The 22,323-nt window shown below is 39.0% G+C and overlaps 1 pseudogene across 1 annotated transcript in view; it reads right to left on the bottom strand.

Moving 5' to 3' along the window:
• LOC146498894 (contactin-associated protein-like 4) overlaps positions 1–10,518 on the bottom strand; it is an 88,207-nt pseudogene extending 77,689 nt beyond the window's left edge. Inside the window, exon 1 of the transcript XR_014870126.1 lies at positions 9,117–10,518. The product of XR_014870126.1 is annotated as a contactin-associated protein-like 4 (transcript). The remainder of the gene's footprint in view (positions 1–9,116) is intronic.
• Between the last annotated feature and the right edge of the window lie 11,805 nt (positions 10,519–22,323).

The following is a 22,323-nucleotide window of genomic DNA, read 5'->3' as shown; positions in this document are numbered from 1 at the left end:
GGGTCTGATTATTTAAGACCCTGTATGTGAGGAGAAGGAAAGCATCAAAGGGGTGTTTTTTTAGAGGCTTTTCCCTCTGCTTGCTATTGTTTACCCGCCTGGTTTTGCAAATTTATGTAAGAAAAACTAACTATGCATATGTGAGCTTATGTATCAGAACCTGCTTCTTTTTATGTGCATTTGAGTGCTAGCAATGATCTCTGATGGCACAACCATATTTACAAAGGATGGGCACTACAGTTTTCCTCCTAAAACCTTCATTTTGTCACTTAGACTTAATGATACTGCAGTCACGTCCTGTTTATATAGCTGACTGCTTTTGATTGGAGAGCTATAAATTTTCTCTGCAACCCAATTACATGTCCCTATAAAATCTTTATTATCTATGCTATTTATTATCTTTTAACGGTGAAGCTCGTGTTAGTAAATCTCTAGTTTCAAACTAGCAGTAGCCACTAGGAATTTAACTTAGAAATACCTGCTGCTGCTGCTGTTACTGTATGTTCATGACCACAGTCTGTGGCTTGACCACAGACAGACCAATCAAGCCGGTGACAGCTTTTGTTGCAACAAATAATGGAGCAGTGCCCCTGGTGCTAGACAGAGCCATCTCCACTTGCAGAATTAACTTCAGCTTTTGTCTCTGCTAATAAGACGGTAAAAGAACTCAACATCCTGACCGCTATTTCTATCCTCTCTGTTCTAATTGCTATCTCCACCATGTTAGTGTCTATTGGGAAATAGATGGTGACACAACGCTTGTCAGGGCAGTGGCTTTACAAGGAGGAATAGATGTGTCTGCCAGATAAATGTACTGTTTGGTTAGCACTGGTGCACAGTTGTTCATGTCAACAGGAGGTTGGAACAAGAAGACAAAAGCAGGTCTGTGGTAGAGGGGAAAGGATATGAGCCATTACAACAAGGGAAAAAAGTCACCCAAAGTCAGCGGGTCCCAAAGATGCAATAAGTCACAGATAACTAAGCAGAGACGCATGGCAGTATTAGCAGGCCAAGATCTGTAAATGTGTCTGTGTCTGGTTTTTAAACAGATTTGAGTGGGAGAGTCAAATTTGAGACAGAGCTTGAGGTGTATTTCTGACAACCTGGGAGATAATATGCAGCTATATATAAAACTGACCGGGCACCAGAGCAAATAAACAGTCTTGGAAGTAAAAAAAAAGAAAAAAGAAAAAAAGAAAAAAGAAAAAAGAAACACCTGAAAGATACAGAGGGCAGGTCACTGGAATCTTTTATGAAAGCCTTTAATACAGGTATAGCAAAACCACTTTTAGTGTCCAAATGCAGCAAAGAAAAGAGCTTAAAATCATAAAAACCAATGTGATTTTTTTAAAATATGTAACAAAGCTGATCTTTGAGTTATACAGAATCCTAAGGGGGTCTTAATTCATCTTCAAAATGAGAAAATAGGACCCTTATTCCCAGAAAAAGAACCTGTGAATATTATTTTTTAAGTGAATACTCCCTGTGAAAGGACAGTGCTTAGAACTTACGATGCTTGGTTGCCTTTATTCTGCTTCAAGATGCATCAAACACTTTTAAAACTTATATTTAAGTCTCTTGATTTACTTTTTCTGCATGAAGGGCTTATGCTGGGCTTAACCTGGGCTTATGATCATTTCCATACCACTGAATATATTCGAGAATTTAGAGCTGGGCATTTTCTCTAGTGGATGAGGATGAATTTGAGCTAAAAGACCTTTATTATTGACCAACATTTGCTAAGTTGGGTGAAATAAATGGTAACATCAACCCAAAAGTGCTGAATGTATAAAAATAAATATTTCGTAAGACGATTTTTCATGTGCGACCTGGTTTCATTGCTGCCGAGCGGTTTAAGTTTTGATTAAGTTTAAGCATGTGAAGCTTTTAGCTTAAAATGTAATTTGTGTTCATTTCAAACTGTCGTATTTCCCATTAATAGCATGACCCTCAGTTACCGAGCTTGGCAGTGATGGTACTGACACTTCTCACATCCATATTGCAGATGTTGAGAAGTGAGCATTAACAATGAGCAGTGTATATCAGAAATTAACCTTCTTGACAACTCCATTAGGAGTCTTCATCCACGAATACTTGCCATCTGAACCGTGTGTAACCATGGCCATGCATATCCATTAATAATATACAGGATGTTATTAAATATATGATATTTCATGTGAGTGAACACAGTTAAAGAAGACTTATGGGTCCCAGATAGTTTATTATCAGCAGTAAATTGGGGGTTAGTCACAGCATAAAAATGTGATTTTTAATTAGCTGTCATGGATTAGTTACTCTGGCTATTTTCAGTAAATTGACTGAAGGATGTAGAAGCAATGTAGACAGAATGCTAAGATTAGAGGCTCTTTAGCTGCATTTTGACAAGGAATGAGGCAATATTTATATATATTTATCCATATAATAAGATTTATGGGGAGGCTGACTACCTCAGATTAGAAGGAACTGAATGGAGGAGCTGTGTAATTTAACTAGATAGGGTGTTTAACAGTAAGCAGTAAGTGGGCACCTGGGGTGGCAAAGGTGACACATAAACATATCACACTTAAATCAATATCTGATTCTACATTTTACCCCCCCCCCACCCCCCACCCCCCTGCTACTGTTGCACCCCTCCTTGAACTCTAAATGAGCACTTCCAGAAAATGATTACTGGGGACTGATGGAGTGTTCCAAGCCTGTTTCAGCACAATTACAGTGACTCTAATGTGCAATTATCAGTATGGACCACTGAAAAACAGAAACTGTTTAGATGTTAAATACTGCCATTAACATTTGCCTATAAATGTTAAATGCAGCCATTAACATTTGGCTTTAAGATGAAATGGAGTTATCTTAATGTTTTCTTGGCAGTCCAAATGAGACTGAGTTTAAATTATAATTACAGCTGACCACACTGTACAAAGAAGAGCAGCAAGAGAGAGGAACTGCTGGATTTGACTGAAAAAGAGAGGAGGGAGGGGCTAAAGAACTCTATTGTCATTCCCTTTATATGGAGGCAGATTTCAGCTCAGTATCTGTAATATGAACACCACCTGAGTGCACCCATTTAACATCAGCTTGATCACCCCTGTGGGAAATTTCCCCTGTGCTTTTCTTTATTGACACAAAGATGAGACTGTTAACTAACTCAAGAAGAATCGCAGGTTACCAGGCATACATCATGTATTTTCAAATTTTTCAAATGCCTTGTCACGGAGCAAACTCTCACTAGGATAGATAAAAATTCAGTGTGTGTGTGTGTGTGTGTGTGTGTGTGTGTGTGTGTGTGTGTGTGTGTGTGTGTGTGTGTGTGTGTGTGTGATGAGGTGGAAGAAGTCAAGCCTAAAGGCAGTAACAGTAAGGCACTGATCAGCTTGTACAAAGAGTCCTGGCATTTATTAACCTTTATGTACCTCAAGAACCAAACTGCCACTGTACAGAAGATTTGAGCGTGCCTGACCTCATTATTTTGGATTTGAAAGGTGTACCTTGTACCCCGTTCTGCCTTGGATTCACTTTCCATCAGGTGCTATCAACGGTGTGAAAATATTTCTTCATTAAATAACAGGTTGAATCTGGACAGATGGCACCACACTGCTCCTCATTTATGAACAGAGATTTCAAAAATGTTATCCCCAACTCTGTGCCTCTGTATTGCTTTAGGCGTCTGAACTCACATGGGTCAATATAAGCTTTGTTTTTACTTAGGCTCTGATAAGCTGCTGCACCACTTGCACTAGACTCACTCCTCCAGTAAAGTAGTTCAACTTAGTCCTACAAAAGTGTCTTTCTTGCATAACTGATGGCAAAAAAACCAAACTTGCTCAACATATTGAGGACTGTTGCTCCTTGGCCTTTAAATTAAAGCCTTCTGCTTGAGGGCCTCTGCTGAATTCTGTGTCAAAGCCTCTCTCTGGCCTCTCCCAAGAGCCTTTTTTTATAGCTTCATCAGAAGGAGCAACTCTCAGTGCCAGGGCCATTTCCCAGCCTAATGAATTGGCCACGTTCAATGTTCAGCCAAACAGTGCATACAGTGAGGCACAGTACTGGGAGTGGAGGCAGTACTGTGATCCTTGAGTGGGATTAACAGGGCACCATGTGTGAGCAGCCCATCCAGCACCAGTCCCCATATGGGCTGAGCAGCCACGATGCAACTCAAGAGGTGGGAATGAGAGCCAAAGGAGCCGAAGGAAGCACGTGGGAGTTCTGTCACCTTCATCTAATCTGACTGCTTGGCTTCTAGTAGACTTCTAACTACTTTGTGATGGACAGGACACTTCACTGTGCTTTCCTCTTCACTTTTTATTGCCCCTGTTCACCAACAAGAGGGAACTAGTGGAAACCAACAATCACTGTTGTAGAATCCTGAGTAAATAACAGGACGCTGTTTCTGTTGTTCCTTTAAACAACAAATGAGGGTGGGATCAAGAACTTCCTGGAATCTGCTTGTAAAAACAAAAACTATTTACATTTGGCTTGTATAGCTCTGGGCCACTTTCAGATGGATCTTTACAAATCCTGTTATGACCATTTCACCACAGATCTCAAATGTGTGCAATGAGCAGTGGATTTCTCTGTCAGACAGACTTCCATGTTCAAGATCGTAGCTTGGGGCTCAACTTAGCAGTTTCAGGATGTATGCATGTATTTTCTTGAAATTTACAACATTGTGCATTGTGAATTCTATTTTAAAGTTAAAAAAGTGAGCATACTCAGCAGGAGAGACCCAAAAAAAGCTGAAAGGTTGCTGTTTTGACACACATGAAGGAGATTCAGAGACACATCATAGAGACGCCATCAGAACAGGACTTCCTGTTATTAATCTAAAAATAGCCTCACCGAGCGTTGTCCAGATATGCCTAACAGTTGACTTTGAAGGGTTTTAGTTTTCATGAGTTATTCCCACCACTTTGTAATCATACCTCAAACAGAGTTCTACTTCTGCCACTAAAAGTACACAGGACCTGAGATGGTACCTTGTGGTATTTCGCACTAGGATGTTGCCTTTGGATCCCTTAACGTTATTTGTTGATCACCTTGTGAATCCTGCGAATGTCTGATCAGACTAGGATGTGGGGAGTCTGGAGGCTGAATCAATTCATTAGGTTCATTACATCCCACAAGTCATTCCTGAGGAGTTTCTGCAATGTGCCAGGTAAATGTTGGTGTCGAAATAACATGCACATAAATGGCAGGAGCCCAGGTTTTCCAACACAATGTAGCATTTCATTGTCCCATAAATGTATTGTACATGTACAATAACAATAAAGGCCTATTCTGTTTTATTCTATAATAATGCTTTGATACGTGTTATTCACATTACTTGTCAGTGGTTTTAATGCGGCAGATGAATTGTGTATTTTGCAGATATTTTCTAGCTCCCAAGACATATCCTGAACCTGCCCTGAATGAAATTACAAACTGAGCAGACACAGTGCATGTTACACTAAGTAGTTGGAAGTGGTCCAATAAGTGCCTGGCTTTAGTGTTTCAGTGAAAAAACGAAAACAATAATTCCTCTGTCTCAGTCTAATATCGATCATGTGTGTACATCGTTTACAAACAACCTTATTTAGAAAACAACATTCTGGTGGCTCATCTTCCATTTTCTCCAGCTTGATCAAATTATTCTTACAGTCTGAGTAAAAGATGAAGAAGTCTCCCGCTCCCACTGACGATGTTGTCCACTGGTTCTGCAGTCTGCAAGTGGGCTTTGTAAAGCTCCAAACATGACATGGTAGCCCTTTGCAAGTCCAGCATCAGCATCCAGTAGAGACATCTCTCTAGAATTTTTACTGTGCTCTGTGAATCACAACCCAGTTTTATGTCCCTATTGCGAGCAGGTGGCCCGGTAGAGACTTTTGGTGTACTAGTGTAATATAATTTCACTGTGTTGTACAGTACAAATCGTTAGCAGTAACTGTTCTTTATCTATCTATCTATCCATCTGTCTATCTATCATCTATCTCACATGTTACAGTCATTTATAATACAAATGATAAATTGATAAATGTCATCTTCTTCTCTTTGTTTCGATATCCCTACAGCCAACGCGAATGTATTTCTCACACTCTGTGAATCCAGCTTAGGCTTGCCTTTGATGTTTTGTGCTCAGTGCCCTGTAGGGAGGCAAAGACTCTCCTGCACCACTGACTGCACCACTGACACCCACAGAACTGAACACATCTCAGTAAAAAGACAGAGAGTCGGTCAAGGAGTACAGTTTTTTTTGTTGTTGTTGTTTTTTAATTCTCAGTCTGTTCCTACCATTTCATTGGCCTGAAGGTGCTCCTTGACGGTTGATGTCAACAGCTGACCAAATGTATGAAGCGTAAAGCTGCACAAGGTAAAAACTTTTTTATGGATAGCCTGCACCTCAAACCCCTCACTGTTAATACTTTCAAACACAAATGTGAACAATGGAAAAGGTCATTGCTGTAAGGGAAAAGGGTAGAGAAGAATGATAACCATGCAGGTTGAGCTAACACAAATCTTATATTTAGCCCTTTTCAACTGAATAGTTGCAGGAAATACGAAACCGTTCCTGTTTTTTTTACCAACAACATTTAAAGAACTGATGATCAAACAGATTAGATCAATGACCTTTGTTATATTTTTAGTTTTTTTTTTTTTAAAGAACTCGAGGTAAGCAGTGGAAACAAAAGCACAGAGTAAACTTACTGTTCTTTGACTTTTCGATTTTGTGTATCCACCATGTTTGAGTTGGATGTACAAGGAGATATTTAACTGAATGGGGGTTTGGGGGGGTCAGTACATAATGAAACGGTTTTTTTTTTTAATAAAAATAACTATCTCAGTCTTAACCCAATATTATTATTTATACACTTTCTTCTAAGAAAGTTTGTGAAAGTTGCTTTGTGGCCTCTCATAGGTGCTTTGGAGTCAGCCATCCACGTTCAGCCTCAATTGTCACAGCACTGACCAGTGGCCCAGTGTTTTGTGTTGCTTAATTTATATTCCTTAATGATTGTTTGTCAAGAGATGTATCCTAAAACACTTCTTCAGCAGAGAATCAGAGAAGAGAAACACACAGGTTTTCTTGCTAGCAAGGTCAGTCACCAGAGCGCTTTATTTTATAAAGAGTCTTTATTTATACATCAGTAGGTGTTTGTTCCTTACATTGGAATGTGGAGGTGTATATGTATGTGTGTGTGTGTGCGTGTGTGTGTCAGAGTGTGACCCCATAAACGACTTCCCTTAACCTGCTGGTCTGGAAAATCCAACAGTTCATCTATATGTAAAAAAGGGCACTTAGACTAAAACTGACATAGCTACGTTTATCCTACCGTAAAACAATAAGACAAGGTATGACCTTTCCCAGGCTCCCAGAGCACTCTGGAATGCACGCAAAGCTTTTGCAGACTATTAAGGATCGCACATCCTATCACTACCATATGCAAACTTATATTATTAAAAGATTATACTGACTACTAAGTACAATTTTCTATTGACATTGTTATTCATAGTTTTGGTTCTCTTTTCGATTCTCGATTGTTTTCTGCTCACGTTATATTTGTGGTTCCAGCTTTTAGTTTCAGCCACTGTGTCTTCCATGTGTTCCAAGTTTCGTGTCCAGTCAGTCGCATCTCAGTGTCAAGTCTGTGTCTCTGTGCACGCTTCACGTTTCACTTTGACAGTCTTATGTCCTATGTTAGTGTGATCAGTTTTGCTTTGCCTTTGTCTTGGTATGTCTGATTAGTCCCTGCTGTGTTTCCACCTTTCCGTTTGTTGTCACGTTCTCTACGTTAGCTGTGTGTCATGTGTAGTTCCATTTTCTTCAGTCATGTCAAGTCTTGTCCAGTGACTAATGACCAGTCAGGAGTTTCCTAGTTCTAGTTTGTGTTTGTTTTGTTTCTTTAGTATTCATGTATTTTGTTTTTAGTTTGCATTTTCAAGCAATAATGCTGCCACCTTTAGTTAAGCTTTCTGTCTCCGAAACTGGCGTTTGGGTCCTGACCTAGCCTGCCACATAGCTCATCATGACATCAATAGCACTTTGACCTTTATAAAGTTTTATTACTGAGAGAAGTTTTTAACAAAAAATAAAAAATAAAGGAACTAAATCCACTGATTGATCCTTTACAAGCGAAGGGGGGGGTTTGAAAACATGAAAAACGTGTGCGGTTTGGAAGGTAAATCCAGTGTGTCACACAATCTGGGTCAGATGAGATTCAGGAAGCATACAAAGTCCCAGTATGATGTCACAAGCTACACTGCAGACAGACATATGTTGACATTGTTTCCATATACAGGAAAAAAAAAATGCAATAATAACAGGAAATGCATGTCTCATCCAACTGTCAACTTATTTGGTTACCAACCAAGTGTAGACAGCCAGATGACATCTGCTCCACATACACAAGCTAGTATTACCAGATGGCAATTTAATTTTGGAACTATTTTTTAAACCAAGAGCAAGAACTCAAACCAATCAAGACCAAGAAAAGACAGTCGGCCAGTCAAGACAGTAATTCAAACATCATAATGTTTGCTGGAGCACTGAAATTTAGTTTCTGTGTATGCAGATGTCTTCCACATGCACAAAACATGATGAGAACCATCTGACAGAAGAGGAAACAGTTCTTTGTTTATTCTTGTTAGCCAACACAAAAAAGATCAACCAGCAAAAACAGCATCTTACAAGAACTGGGCGAAAGGTGTGTGAAGCACAGTATAGCAAAATACATATGAAGCCCACAGTGTGTGTACCTATTATCTTTCTGCGACATCCACAGTTGTGGGCTGAACGATGACTACACCATGAGGATAATTGAATTTTACTGTGAGTGCTCTGTAAGGTCAGCCAAATGGATTTCTTCACAAGGTAGCAAATAAAACAAAAACAAAATAATTGCCTTTACAATAAGAGAGCACTCCCCAATGAGTTCAGTTTTATGTTTGAACTTTTACTGCTGTGTGGGATTAAGTTTGAGTAATGAATTCTGGGTTATAAAGTCACAGTTTCACTTGGGCTTGCAGTGGTGCACAGCTAACCAGCTTGGATTGTCTCTGTTAGCATTTTTGACAATTACCAGGGTACTAACAGCAGAAGGTGAAACGTCTAAGTTTAACAATAACAATGAATAACTACTCACCTTCTCTCCTGTTGACCTTAGCAAAGACCGGCCCATGACTACTGGACAGCTGGGAGGAGCTTCTGAAGGATGATGGCAGAAGACTGGACATCAGTGGGTTGTCACAAACATCTGTTATCCAGCCACAGCAGAAAAGACAGAGATCAGTGTTTACACTCACGGTCTGTTTCACTGGACATTCATAAGGACTTTCTGTGAGGAGTTTGCATGTTCTCCCTTTGCCTATGTTAGTGTTGTCTAGGTGCTCTGGTTTCCTCTTGCAGTCCAAAGACATTTAGGCTAAATGTTCATTCTGAATCCGCCGTGGGTTTGGAAGTGGGAAAGATTCTGCACTTAAAGTCTGTATGTATCTCACTTTCCCAGGAACTGGCTTTGGTAAGGTGTCACATCCCCTCAACAAAATGATCAGATCTATCATAACTGTCAAGAGGGGAGGGGGGACCCCATCCACTCTTCCAAAACAGTTAGCCTAAAGGAAAGTACAGATTAGAGATTAAGAGTTTAGAGCTGTGTAAGTGAGGCACATAATGTACGATGCTTTGTATGGTCAGTAAGACTAGAAAAAGTGATCCATACTAGCCCATTTCAATCAGTCTCATAGGCTAATATCTCAGTGTGTTTTGCTCATATGATAGTGTCATCCCACCTGAAAGGTTAAACTTGGATTGCCCGATACCCAAAACAGATGTAATCCTAGGTTGGGGATTAGATTTGGGGCCTTAAAATACTATTTCAGGCAATAAAGACAGCTTGGTTTCATAGAGAGACGTTTACACGCCTCATACACTCTAATGTTTATGGAAATCAAGGACAAGCAATACATCAAAGTTCAAATTTTATATGAATTAGTGACTCGTGTACCTGCAGTTGAGTCACTGATACAATGCAAAAACTATATCATAAAGTGAAGGTCTTATTTTGATGTTATGAATGGCTTTGATGATCAGAGGATCTACACTATGACAAGAGTTTGTCCACGGGACTTTATTGGAAAATGTAAATTCTGCAGTAGTAATATAAAGTGTATATAAAATACTGACAAATGTTTGAGTATATTCATTCAGTCTTTAATATAATCAGTGTTATGCTTATTAAAGAAACACTGGACAAATTTTACCAGACTATTAATACAGGGTTTAAAGTAATAAAGGGGGAAAAAATCTGATTGTGATACATTGATCACAATTACACAACGTGTACACAATTACTACAACTTGCAGCAGTGAATTGTGCATATGAACTATAGAATTTCATTGGCTTTCTGCTTTAATACTGACGCTGCTAGGATGAATCTTAAATATTGAATCAATGAACACAGAAAATAAATAATTTCTCTGTTACTGAACAAGGTCAAATGCTGGCATACTGAACCTTAGTGATGTAAATTTATTTAAAAAATTCAGTCAGCAACAGGTATTTCAGTAGAAATACTAGATATAACCATATCAGAAAAAAGTCTTGTTATTGCAACATATGTAACACATACTTTTATTTGTATGATCGTATACATTTATGACGAACAGCATCATAAATGCTGTTTCTCATCATCAGTTATAAGCGGTATCCATGACATTTTGTCCGATGTACGTACACTACAAGTGCGTCTAGCGAGTTCTAGCAACAAATCAGCCACAAAATGCTTGGGCTTCTAAACTGATAACCTTTAAGACCCAAAGGATTCACTGCCACAGGCAAGATGCCAAAAGAAACCAGAGATCCTCTTTCCATGATTCAGTGGTCCAGGACAAATTTTAAAATATGTCAGAAATATAAACAATACCAGTGCAGTGATTTTAATGTTGTGGCTCCCTGTGTTTAAATTGGTGTAGCGTATATCTACCAATGCTACTTCACAGCTGTTGTTTTTTTGAAGTGCAAGAACACATTAGTGAACAGGATTACCCTTCGGTGGAGGACCCAGACTCGATATTTCTGTCTGTCAGAATGTGTCATGCTGAAGAACCCTTTAGTGAAGAACTGAGGGCTGCTGTTCTCCTCATGACTAAAGTACTTATAAGACAGAGGCTGTGACTAATATGTCATTTATTCACAGGGAAGCCGTTTCCCCAGAACACCTGACTATTAGATCATTACAAATGTTCACTCATTTCTATGACCACTGTGTAATCTAACATTTTTTAATGGATTTCCACCAGCAAGAAAAGTCAGCCTAAATTATTCACAGTCCCTTCAGAGATGCCTGGTCCTGTCTCCCGACCATGACAACAAGGCTTCCTCTGAGATTACTTTGTCAACATTATTGTACTTCATTTCAAGCACAGAGGGATTTTCATTACCTGAGACTATAAACCAGAGACTGTTGACAGTTTTGAATAGCCTGTCATATCCACCTAAGCCTTTTCCATCTAAAACCGCTCTTCCCTGCAAGTACTTGAGAGTTTGTGCATTTCTATTCAAGCTCAGGTGAATTTATTGTCGGAAATCTGAAGAATATTCTTTACTTTGGGTAGCCCTGTGCAAGAAATTGGATAATCACAACTGTCATTTCTTTCAGTAGTCCGTGTTTTAAAACAACAGAAATACTTAAAAAAAATACAGTTGCACAAAGTAATAAAGTAATATTAGTCAACTACGGAAAACAGGAAAACATCCAGGCATTTTCTTTGAAGCCGTGATGCACTGATGCAGATCCCATATGGACAGCAGTGACTTGTAAGCCCTTCATAACATAGGAAACAGTAAACATGTTTCTTACCTACAGAAAAATGAAGATTCAAGAACAGATAATTATGCTGTGCAGTATAAAATGACAGTGGGAATGACAGGTGTTCAGGAAATGTATAATCTCACTATAAGATTATAAGCTATGCAGTATAAAATGCCAGGATGTTTTCCGTAGTTTACTAATATTACGCGTAACCTTGTTTATGTGTCCTCCTTAACAAGTGAGCCAAATCTCAACAAACCTTTGCACAACATTGTCACACCTAAAGCAAATATTAATATCTATGTTTTAAAAAAAGATTTATTATAAATCCCAACTTGTTTGATTTTCATATTTATCATATATTTATACCCCCTGCAAGTAAGCCACATTCTCCAACTGCCTTTTTCTCCCACATATCCATAAATAACTTAACAGATACCAGAATTTGTGTCTGCAATAGACTTTTGTTTTGACTCACCACTAAATACTGAGTAAAGAATTTGAAAAAGCTGTTGTTTCCCACCTTATGGATGTGGATTTTGCTAGTTATGCTAAAGAGCTTTTTCTAACTTCTCATTTTGAACAGCAATTACGTAGTGTAGCTAAGTTACACGTAGCTAGCTAGCTTTAGCTTGTTAGCAGACTAAAGTTTTAGCCTAGGTATAGCTAGCAAAATAATCAATGAATATCTTAGTCAATTAGGTTAGCAAAGCAGACTAATTTAATGACCCATTATATTACAAACGTATTTCTTATGCAGGTCGTTATTTTAACAAAACAAAGTAATATAAAGGTACAAAGAAAGGCGTGCAACTACTGGATGGCTATGTTTAATTCCTTGCTGGAGGGGAGAGGGAGGGGAAACAGGGATACAAAGGAGGGCGGGAACAACTAATCTATAGTGCCTTTTTCACTGTGCAATATTTTTGTGTTAATATCCAACGGTGCAATAGACTCACAATAGTTGACATGTGCAATTCCCTTGTATATTCTTATTCCTATTTATTCTATTCATCCCTATTATATACTCTGTATTTATATATGTATCTTTATTTATGTATGTGTATATGTGTATATATGGTATTTTTCTGCTCACATTATGCAACTTCTGTCGGTTCTGTGCTACTGGAAGCTGAATTTCCTGGAGAAACCCACCCGAGGGTTAAATAAAGTTTCATCTAATCTAATCTAGCAAATGGATAAAACTGTGCTGTTCATGTGGCAGCATGAACTCTTGGACAACAAACGTCAATAATCCCATCATAAACAGTAGAGACTGGTAGTTTGGAAGAATAGATGTGCAGTAAATCACAAGTCTGTCAGTCAGGAGACTGCAGTTTGTGTCCTGTTTGGAAGCTTAGCATTTTGAGTTTGTTTTCACTTGCTAAATAATCTAAAGTTTTTACTCCCTAGAGTTAAACTATGCTGCACAACATTAACCCTGCTGCTTAAAATGATGCTTACTCAGTGCATTTAAATTCAGCACCCAGGGGTCCTCTGCAAGCATCCATATGTGACGAGTTGGCAGTGAGACTTGGCCTAATAACCTCGTGTCATCATCCACTGTGGCAAAAAGCATACATGTGACACTCCAGAGGTTTCAAGGAAACAGTACAGTTGTCTTGTGTGTGCCTGCTTCAGCAGATACTTGCTCGAGCCAACCTACAGTGGGTGAGCATGGACTCAAGCCCGAGCGACTGGATTCTGATTCTATTTCACTAAATGTGCACAGTCATCATCAATAACTGGGGATTTCAGCTGTTTTTTAAGCAGTGAATCTTTGCAAATTTATTTATGGAAACAACATATAACCCATGCAACCTAACACATTTCATATCATTCTGATGCTGCTTCACCTGCGTCTAGCTTAGTCTAAAGCAGACAGTGATACTAAACAAGATATAGATGATGGCCGAAAGGGCATGAGTGCTGTAAAACATCATCAGATTTCTGAATAAGCAAGTCTGATTTTCTTTGGAGTTGCTGTGACATTTGAAAGGTGGCTGTGAGGTGGGAAAAAAGTACTGATTAACACAGGCAAACATGATATAACGTGATATAGCAATCATATATAAGATGCTTTGAAATCCCAGCCACTTACTAACTGTATTAGACTAAAAAACAGCTTCAAGTTTTGCTTAGAACTTTTACTGAGGACTAAACTGACAGAAGGACTAACTGGATTTGATTGTGGAATAATAATGCAAACACTGATACAGCCTGTAGTACCGGAAACCTAATATAACACTATTACAAGTAAACTAAAGCTATGCTTGAAATAAGTCTTTATTATTTTGAGTCCCTGAATTCTGAGCGTTAATTATTTAAGTGTATGTTTTTGTCACTTAGTAAATTTCCACAAAGAAGTGGAATAAGTCTGTTTCAAGAACACTGTTTCTCTCAGCAAACCCACAAATGAGAGATGATGATGATGAGATAGCCTTTATTTGTCAGTTGCACGTCTTTTGCCCACAACCGAGATGACAGATACACAAACATCACATTGGGGAGACAGGTCAGGCTAGGTAGTGAGGAAAAAAAAACATCGAAATGTGTAACACAGAAGGATAATACAGGAATGCACAGATATCAACACACCATAGCACAATAAACACAGACAGCAACATGGGAAAGAGTTCCAGTGTGTACATCTGATCTGGGACCGCTGCAATCTTTCAACTGCGCCTCCAACTGACCCGATTAAGCGTTGGAGGTGGCGTTGGATCCGGGGTAGGGAGGGTGATGCATCAGTGAGTGCTTATCAGTATCAGTATATGTATGTGTGTGTGTGTGTGTCCATAGTTCAGCTGAGACAGTGTCCTTCGCCCAGCCAGGCTAAGTAAACAGTCTTCCAGCCAACCCAGGTGGCCTTGTAGGGAATGGGAAGGAACAGACTAAACACAGTTGTTATCAGGGTGTTTTGTTCAGCTCCGGCCTTGCAGCTGGCGCCAAAGGGGTATCCACATAAGTGATGGTATTTTTTACTTTAGTGCGAACAGCTCATATGAATTTCAAAGCAGTTCTACAGTCCAACACTGGTCTCTCAATCTCCCGTTGGAGAGCCGCGAGCTTCGCCATACTTGCGTTCTGTGATGTTGTAATTTCTTGTGCTCAAGGAGCCAATTTCTGAGAACTCACGGCAGTGTGCCTCCCCGAGATTTCATCCAATTTGCGCCCAGAGATGTTATTCCGAGCTAGCCCTTCCGAGATGTATCCAGTCTGCAGTCAGAGATCTTATTCTGAGTATTCACAGCAGCCGTAGCCTCTCCAAGATCTTATCCGTGCTGACTCAATGAGCCCATTTTGAGAAACTCACGCCTCTCCCAAATCAAACACATAACACCTACAGACCCAGCTCCTTTGCCATGAAGATCCCAGTGCATAGTTTATGTGCTAATGTTAATACCAGAGAGCTGAGTGTTGGCAACTTTATACGCAGTACTTTTGCCAGATTTACTAATCTAAGTAAAATAGTATGAGCGCAACCCCTGAATAGCGCTAATAGGTGTGATTAATTGCACCACTTTCTAAACACAAGCACCATCAGTATCAGCATCAGTCCATTTCAATATGAAGTGCAAAAACTAAGACATGCTTTATTCTGCACTAAATATTGGTGCAATTAGTAGTAGACTGAGTGTCAAAAACATTAGTAAATCATTTTGCACACTTTAATTAAATATTCTTTTTCTTCTATTTTGTGCCGGATTACCTTGTGAATAATAAGGAAGTCTGGCATTTATAAACTGTATCAGAGATAACACAGTGGTTGGAGTGGATGGTAAGTATGTAAAACATACAACTATAATATCAGAGACCAGTGTTTGCATCCAGAGTACAGCTCCCTATCTAGTTAGTTTTAGGCATCCAAAACACTTCAGTTCCAGATATTGAATACTGAGTGGTATCTAACATTTTAATAAATGACAGATAAGAAAGATAAGTTAAATACTTTCTGTCGTGGTCCTGGGTCTGACCCAGAGCTTTTGAGTTCTTGAACATGTTCACTATTTGTTTGTTTTATTTTTTGTATCTTTGTATTTTCCTTAGTATTTAGCTCTAGTGCTTAGTTGCTGTTGTTATGTGTATTGGAATTCATTATGCTTCTAGGTTTAATGTCTTTATATTTATTAGTGTCTCTTATTTCTTCGTTGCAGGTTTTGATTATTTAATATTTTCTTGTATTCTTTCTTTAAAGTTTTCATTAGTTTTTGAATCTTGCTTACAATCTGTTTTTTTATGAGCCCTTGTTCCCCCTCATATGTCAAGTTCTCTATACTCAATCTTTCCAGTTATTTGCTTCCTTCGTTATTTTTGATCATCATTCGTCTCTTGTGATTTGTATTTACTTTCACTTCCTTATCTGTTTTTTTTTATTAGTTTCAGCTTCTCTCAATTCCTTCGTGTGTCTATTTAAAGCCTCTGTTTCCTGAATAATACCGTTATCTCTTCCTTCCTCATTAAGTTTTTGTTTTTACACCTTCTGTATTTCGTCCTGGAGTTATTTGCTTCACCTCAGTAAAGGTCAGTTTTTTGTTTAAGTCGTCTGCATTTGGGTCCTTTCTACCTATATGTCATGATACTTCAGGAGGGAGGGAAATACAGTCTTTTGCTAAAGAGCTTTCACCAGAAATCTTCCTTACACTGCATTTTGTTTGACTGTTGAAACTGTGTGTGATCAAAACAAAAAGGTTCATCAAAGTGCTAAATTAAAGAAAATGAAATTATACATAATTTGTAATAATAATTTTTGTGATACCTGCAAAAATTACCCCAGAAAAGGTTTGTTTTTGTTTGTTTTGGCTGTAATGCATGAACATAAATCCAGGCTGCTTTTACATAGATATTGTTGAATTTGTTATTGGATATCTCATAGGAAGACAGGTATTGCATTCAAATCTGTACCCTTTTAGGTTTCTGACATGCTCAGAGACACAATCTGAGCAAAGATGATTAAAACATGAAAAGGTGTCCTACAAGTCAAGATTCTGTCTGGTCCCACATGTATGTGTAGAAAGAAATAAAGAAGCAGCAGGCAGACACTTAGAAAAGCTGCATATGTTGTGCTTGCAATAAGAAACAAGCCATGCATGATATTTAAAATGTTTCTCTGAGGCTGCAATGTTAGCAGGTGAAGAGCAGCAAACCGTTTCAGACTCAGGAACATTAATTTATCTCCTGCACAGAATAGCGACAGGCTGAAATTTCTGAGTGACATGTCACATGTATGACCTCGCACTGTCACACTGCACCATTTGTTTTGGGTCTTGTCATCTCTGTGTCACAGTGACTGACAAAATATGTCAGCAATGTTGAGAATTGTTGTTGTGTCAACTATAAAAGTGGTTAGAAGTATTTCTCCTGGAAAAGAGAAAAAAAAACTTTCAGTTCTAGAAGTGGCAATGCCGATTTGTGGATACACCACGTTGATTAGACATAAATACCACAAAAACTGTTAGACATACTGCCATGATTTTGTGTGGACATTCATGGTGCCCAGAGGATGTACCCTAAACTGGTAACCCCCAGTGTTTTTCTCTGACTTTCTGTGGTTCAGAGTATGTTGCATGGTTGAACACATGCAGTGAAGACATTCCCGCTGAAGCACCAGACATATCCACGGGATATCACATTCAAGAAGTTACGTTTTTACCACATTTAATTTGAGCAAAATTAACAGAGGAACACACATGAAGCTCTTGTGGCTCTGATAAGTTTTTGGATGCTGAGAATAAACTGTGGAGAGCCATTTGGTGCAGAGGCTGCAGGTGTGTGTATGTGTGTGAGAGAGTTGAAAAAACAAATTACAAAAGAGTATTTACTGACAAAAAATATGCATTGCATTATGAAGCAAGTGGCAACTTTCCTTGCAGGCATCCAAAAATTCTCTTTCACTTATCCACTATATGTTCCAGTGTACACCCTGGACTAGTGACATGGAGACAGAAAAACAATCACATTTACAATCACATTCTTCCTCACAGCCTGTTTAGAATCACCAGTTAACCTAACATGGATGTTCTTGAGACAGTGTGAAGACCAGAGTACCTGGAGAAAGGCCACACAGATATGGGGAGAAGATGCAAACTCCACACAGAGAGGCCCAAAAGCTTGTTTGCCAACCAACCTACTACCGAGCCCACTCATTTTTGTACATCATACTTAGTTGTAATTTTATGTATTCAGTTCATTTGGAAATTTAAATTCAGTGGACTTTAGTTGGTTCAGTTAAATATGTGCCTCTCCACAGTTAATCACTACATGTGATATGAGAGGTCAGCATGTCGCCATTCCTAAAGATGGCCCCAAATAATCCACAAAATCATGAACTTGCCCAGACAAACCAAAGCATACCTCTTTAAGTCCCCTCTGTGTTCTTTGGCACAGTCGAGGTAACTGCTAAGCTAAACTCCAGCTACTAAACTGATACCAGAACAACTTATGCTGTCATTGAACGGAACTGAGCTACAATTGATCTTTTCCTAAAGCCTTTTAGAGCAAGCTCACTTCTCCTGTTGTGTCTTCCTATCTCTCTTTTCCCTGCAGAAGTTTTGAAATAAGACTATTCTGTTGAGTCATCCATAATCATTACTATTTCGTGGCCATGAAAGTCAAAGGAAAAGTTTGCATGGTAATGCAGTTTGGCTGAGAACGATATGAATCCTGTGCCTTCTTTGGCTGCAGACCACAGCCTGACAGTCTGACAGCTCAAGTGAGATGCTGTGCTGCAGGGCTGACTGCTAACAATGAGAGAAACGTTAGTTCCTCCATACCAGCCCTTCATCTGTTTATTAGCAAGACACCAGGCCAGTAATTCTGCTGACTCATGATCGAAGCCCTCCGAAGTTAGAAAATCACATTAAGCTATAAAACACTCATAAATTCACCTTCCCATGCAACATAATTAACTGCTCTTTTTTGACACGGCATGAAAACATCACTGCTGTTTGGCATTGCTGTGTTAACTTCATTGAAATGAGGATTCATGGGAGGCAGACCCAATCAGTAAATTATATCATCAAAAGGAACTGTACTGCAACAAGGCCACATTTAAAACATGTATCTGTAAGCTTTAACCCTTACCACATTACAGCACATGCTGAAACTAGTAAAAAAAAAATGAATGAACACATTGGTCGTAAGCAGGAAAACTTAAGACCATTAACTATGAAATATGTCAGTCTTATGTAGATTGGAAGAATTGCTGCTGGTTACATCACACTTACTAATGGACCCAGAAGGAGACATGTGGAGTATGTGATGAAAATATCATTAATGGATCATTTTTGCATTTCAAAATAGGGACAAATACACTGAATGGCATACTTTTATTTCTAGACATTCTCCCTGAGAGAATATTAAGTGATATTAAAAAAAACAAACAGACTTACAAATTATTATCTGCTTCCTCCTTTCCTTTTTGCCTCCAGCATTCAGGGTTGGGTAAGAAGTTAGTCCTAAAGATTTTTGCAAAGCATTGTTTTTTCTTTATTTTTTTTCCTTTTAAAGGTACATTATCTAAACCTGAAGTTTCACAAATACTGTAAGACAATTTGGATGTATTACAACAACTCATACAGATCTAAAAACAACTATTGTTTGTAACATTTTAATGACAGTAACCATTTCCTTTATAAACTATAGTGGCAATGATTCACCACTCCCTCTGAAGTTATCAATGGACAAGAGTCACAGTCCCTATGGCCACTAGAAGGCTTTGTCACTTTAATGAACATCATTACTAGGCATCTGCTAGAATGACTGTTGTTCCTCTGCCAAGATGGAGCCTCAACACAAGTTTGTTTGCTGTGGTGTTTGTTCATTTCTCTGTCGGAAAGATTTTGCAAAACCCAGAGCTGAATTTCACAAAAAAAATGGTGGAACTTGGACAAAGAAAAAACAAAAGAAATTTAAAGTGGACCTGAAGAGCTTTCTTAAAAACATATGGTCATGGCCTTAGAAGATGGCCTTAGAAGCCAGCGGTCCCCAACCACTGAACCACTGGTTCAGTGTTGGATTTGCCAAAATGTGGACGCAAGAAAACTGTCACTAATGAAGAAACATCAGTGGCTGTCCTAGCTTCATTCAGCAAGAGCCCACAGCGTAGCAAGAGCCCACAGCGTAGCAAGAGCCCACAGTGTAGCAATCGCCGCATGTCACTGGAGAGTGGCATTAGTCGAACATCCCTTCGGCGGATATTAGCTACTCACAAATGGCACCCTTACAAACTCCAGCTACTGCAGCATCTCAACGAGGATTACCCAGATCGGCGCACAGAATTTGCAGAATGGGCAAAACAAAAATTGGAACAGGACCCTCAGTTCACGCAGAAGATTTTGTTCAGTGATGAGGCAAACTTTTATGTGAATGGTGAAGTTAACAAACAAAACCACCGCTATTGGTCTGACACTAACCCACATTGGATGGATCCCTCCAAGAGTGTTGGAACAACAAAAGTGATGGTTTGGTGTGGTATATGGGGTACAATGATAGTGGGTCCATTCTTCATCAATGAAAACCTCAAGGCCACTGGATATCTGAAATTGCTACATGATGATGTGTTTCCCTCTTTATGCACTGAAGCTGGCACGTTCCCTGAGTTTTTCCAGCAAGATGGTGCACCACCACATTATGGGTGCCAGGTCTGAGCATTCCTAGATGAACAGTTTCCTGGAAAGTGGATTGGTCATCGTGGGCCAGTTGAATGGCCCCCAAGGTCTCCCGATCTCACCCGACTTTTATCTTTGGGGTCATCTAAAGGCAATTGTCTATGGTGTGAAGATACGAGATGTGCAGCACCTGAAACTATGGATACTGGATGCCTGTGCTGGGATTTCTCCTGCAGTGTTGCTATCAGTGTGTGAAGAGTGGGAGAAGAGGGTTGCATTGACGATCCAACACAATGGGCAGCACAATGAACTAGAGATGGACCGATCCGATATTACGTATCGGTATCGGTCCGATACTGACCTAAATTACTGGATCGGATATCGGAGAGAAATAAAAAATGTAATCCGAGCCATTAAATATCAAAAAAGCACCTCACAAAACTTGGCGACATGGCGAGCCGGAGCAGTGTGGTCACGATAGAGCGGCTGTGTGTATTTGTAGCCTGCTAGCAAACATTTCATCTCCGAGGAAGTTATCTCAGAGAGAAGTAAAGCAAGTGTGTAAGTTCATCTCTGAATGTTTGTAAAGCATTCCCGCGTTAAGCTTAACAACCGATATATAGAGCAACTGCCTCTTCTCTCTCTCTCCTGCTGCTACTTCAATCGTGAAACTGCTTAATGATCAGCTGATCGGCTTTTCTGTCGCGAGTCCGTCTCTCTTCTTTGTTTTTGGCCCACTTTGCACCAAAAAGAGGAAACCAGCGGCTGAACAACAGCAGCACTATTAAGCTTGATAAGCTGTTGTTAGAATTTATTTAATATTACTTTCTAGACCAGGATCTTTTTCTATGCAGCTGACAGCTGGTAACTGTGCAGGGGCGGATCTAGCAAAGTTTAGCCAGGGGGGCCGATAGGGCATTAACAGGCAAAAGGGGGCACAAAGACATACTTTTCTTTCTTATTCTCATTTAAAATATCTAGCTTTTAATTATTTAATAATTATCTGAATCTTACACCCAAAGTTTTAATCTGATGTAAAATGTATAGAAGTCCATTACTGTATATAGTAACTGTTAAGTCTAATATACCCTAGTACTTTTTAGTAGTAGTACTTTTTCCTTTAGGAAGGTACCATCTGTGCAATCTGCAATTCTGTTGAAGAAAGATGTTGAATCTATTTAATTATTCTTGAAAAATAATTTTTTTCTGTGAATTTTTTTCCCCCTGCATCAAATTAAAGTTGATTACATTGATTAAGCATCATGAGGAAGAGGGTGGTTCCCTATTTTCTTTTGCTGGGAGTTTGCAACCCTATTAGTTAGGTTGCTTAATATTTCTGCTAAGTACTCTTTAAAATACCAGAATAGGGAGGATGGGGTAGGTTTAACTTTATTAGATTGATCAGTGTTGCTGATCTATGAAATATTTTGGGTGCAGTGTGTTTTTTTTACATACAGGTTTAACAGAATAGCTTTAGTGTTGTTGTTGTTTTTTAACTTGAGTATAAACTTATACAAAAAGCAGCAAGATATTAAAAAAACAGTTTTACTGATTAAAAAACACACTATATCGGATTCATATCGGTATCGGCAGATATCCAAATTTATGATATCGGTATCGGTATCGGACATAAAAAAAGTGGTATCGTGCCATCTCTACAATGAACACGTTTTATAAGTGGTCAGAAACTTGTAAATAACTCCTGAAAGAATAAAGTTACGTTGAAACCAAGCACACCATTGTTTTTCTTATGACATTACCAATAGGTTTGATGTGTCACATGGCCCTCTTCCTATTGAAAAAACAAAAGTTGTATCCAAGATGGCCAATTTCTAAATGGCCACCATGGTCATCACCCATCTTGAGGAGTTTGCCCCCTCACATATACTAATGTGCCACAAACAGGACTTTAATATCACCAACGATTCCC

This window comes from Neolamprologus multifasciatus, chromosome 17 (assembly GCF_963576455.1).
Source record: "Neolamprologus multifasciatus chromosome 17, fNeoMul1.2, whole genome shotgun sequence".
NCBI classification, from domain to species: Eukaryota; Metazoa; Chordata; class Actinopteri; order Cichliformes; family Cichlidae; genus Neolamprologus; species Neolamprologus multifasciatus.
This window is presented reverse-complemented; position numbering and strand designations above follow the sequence as displayed.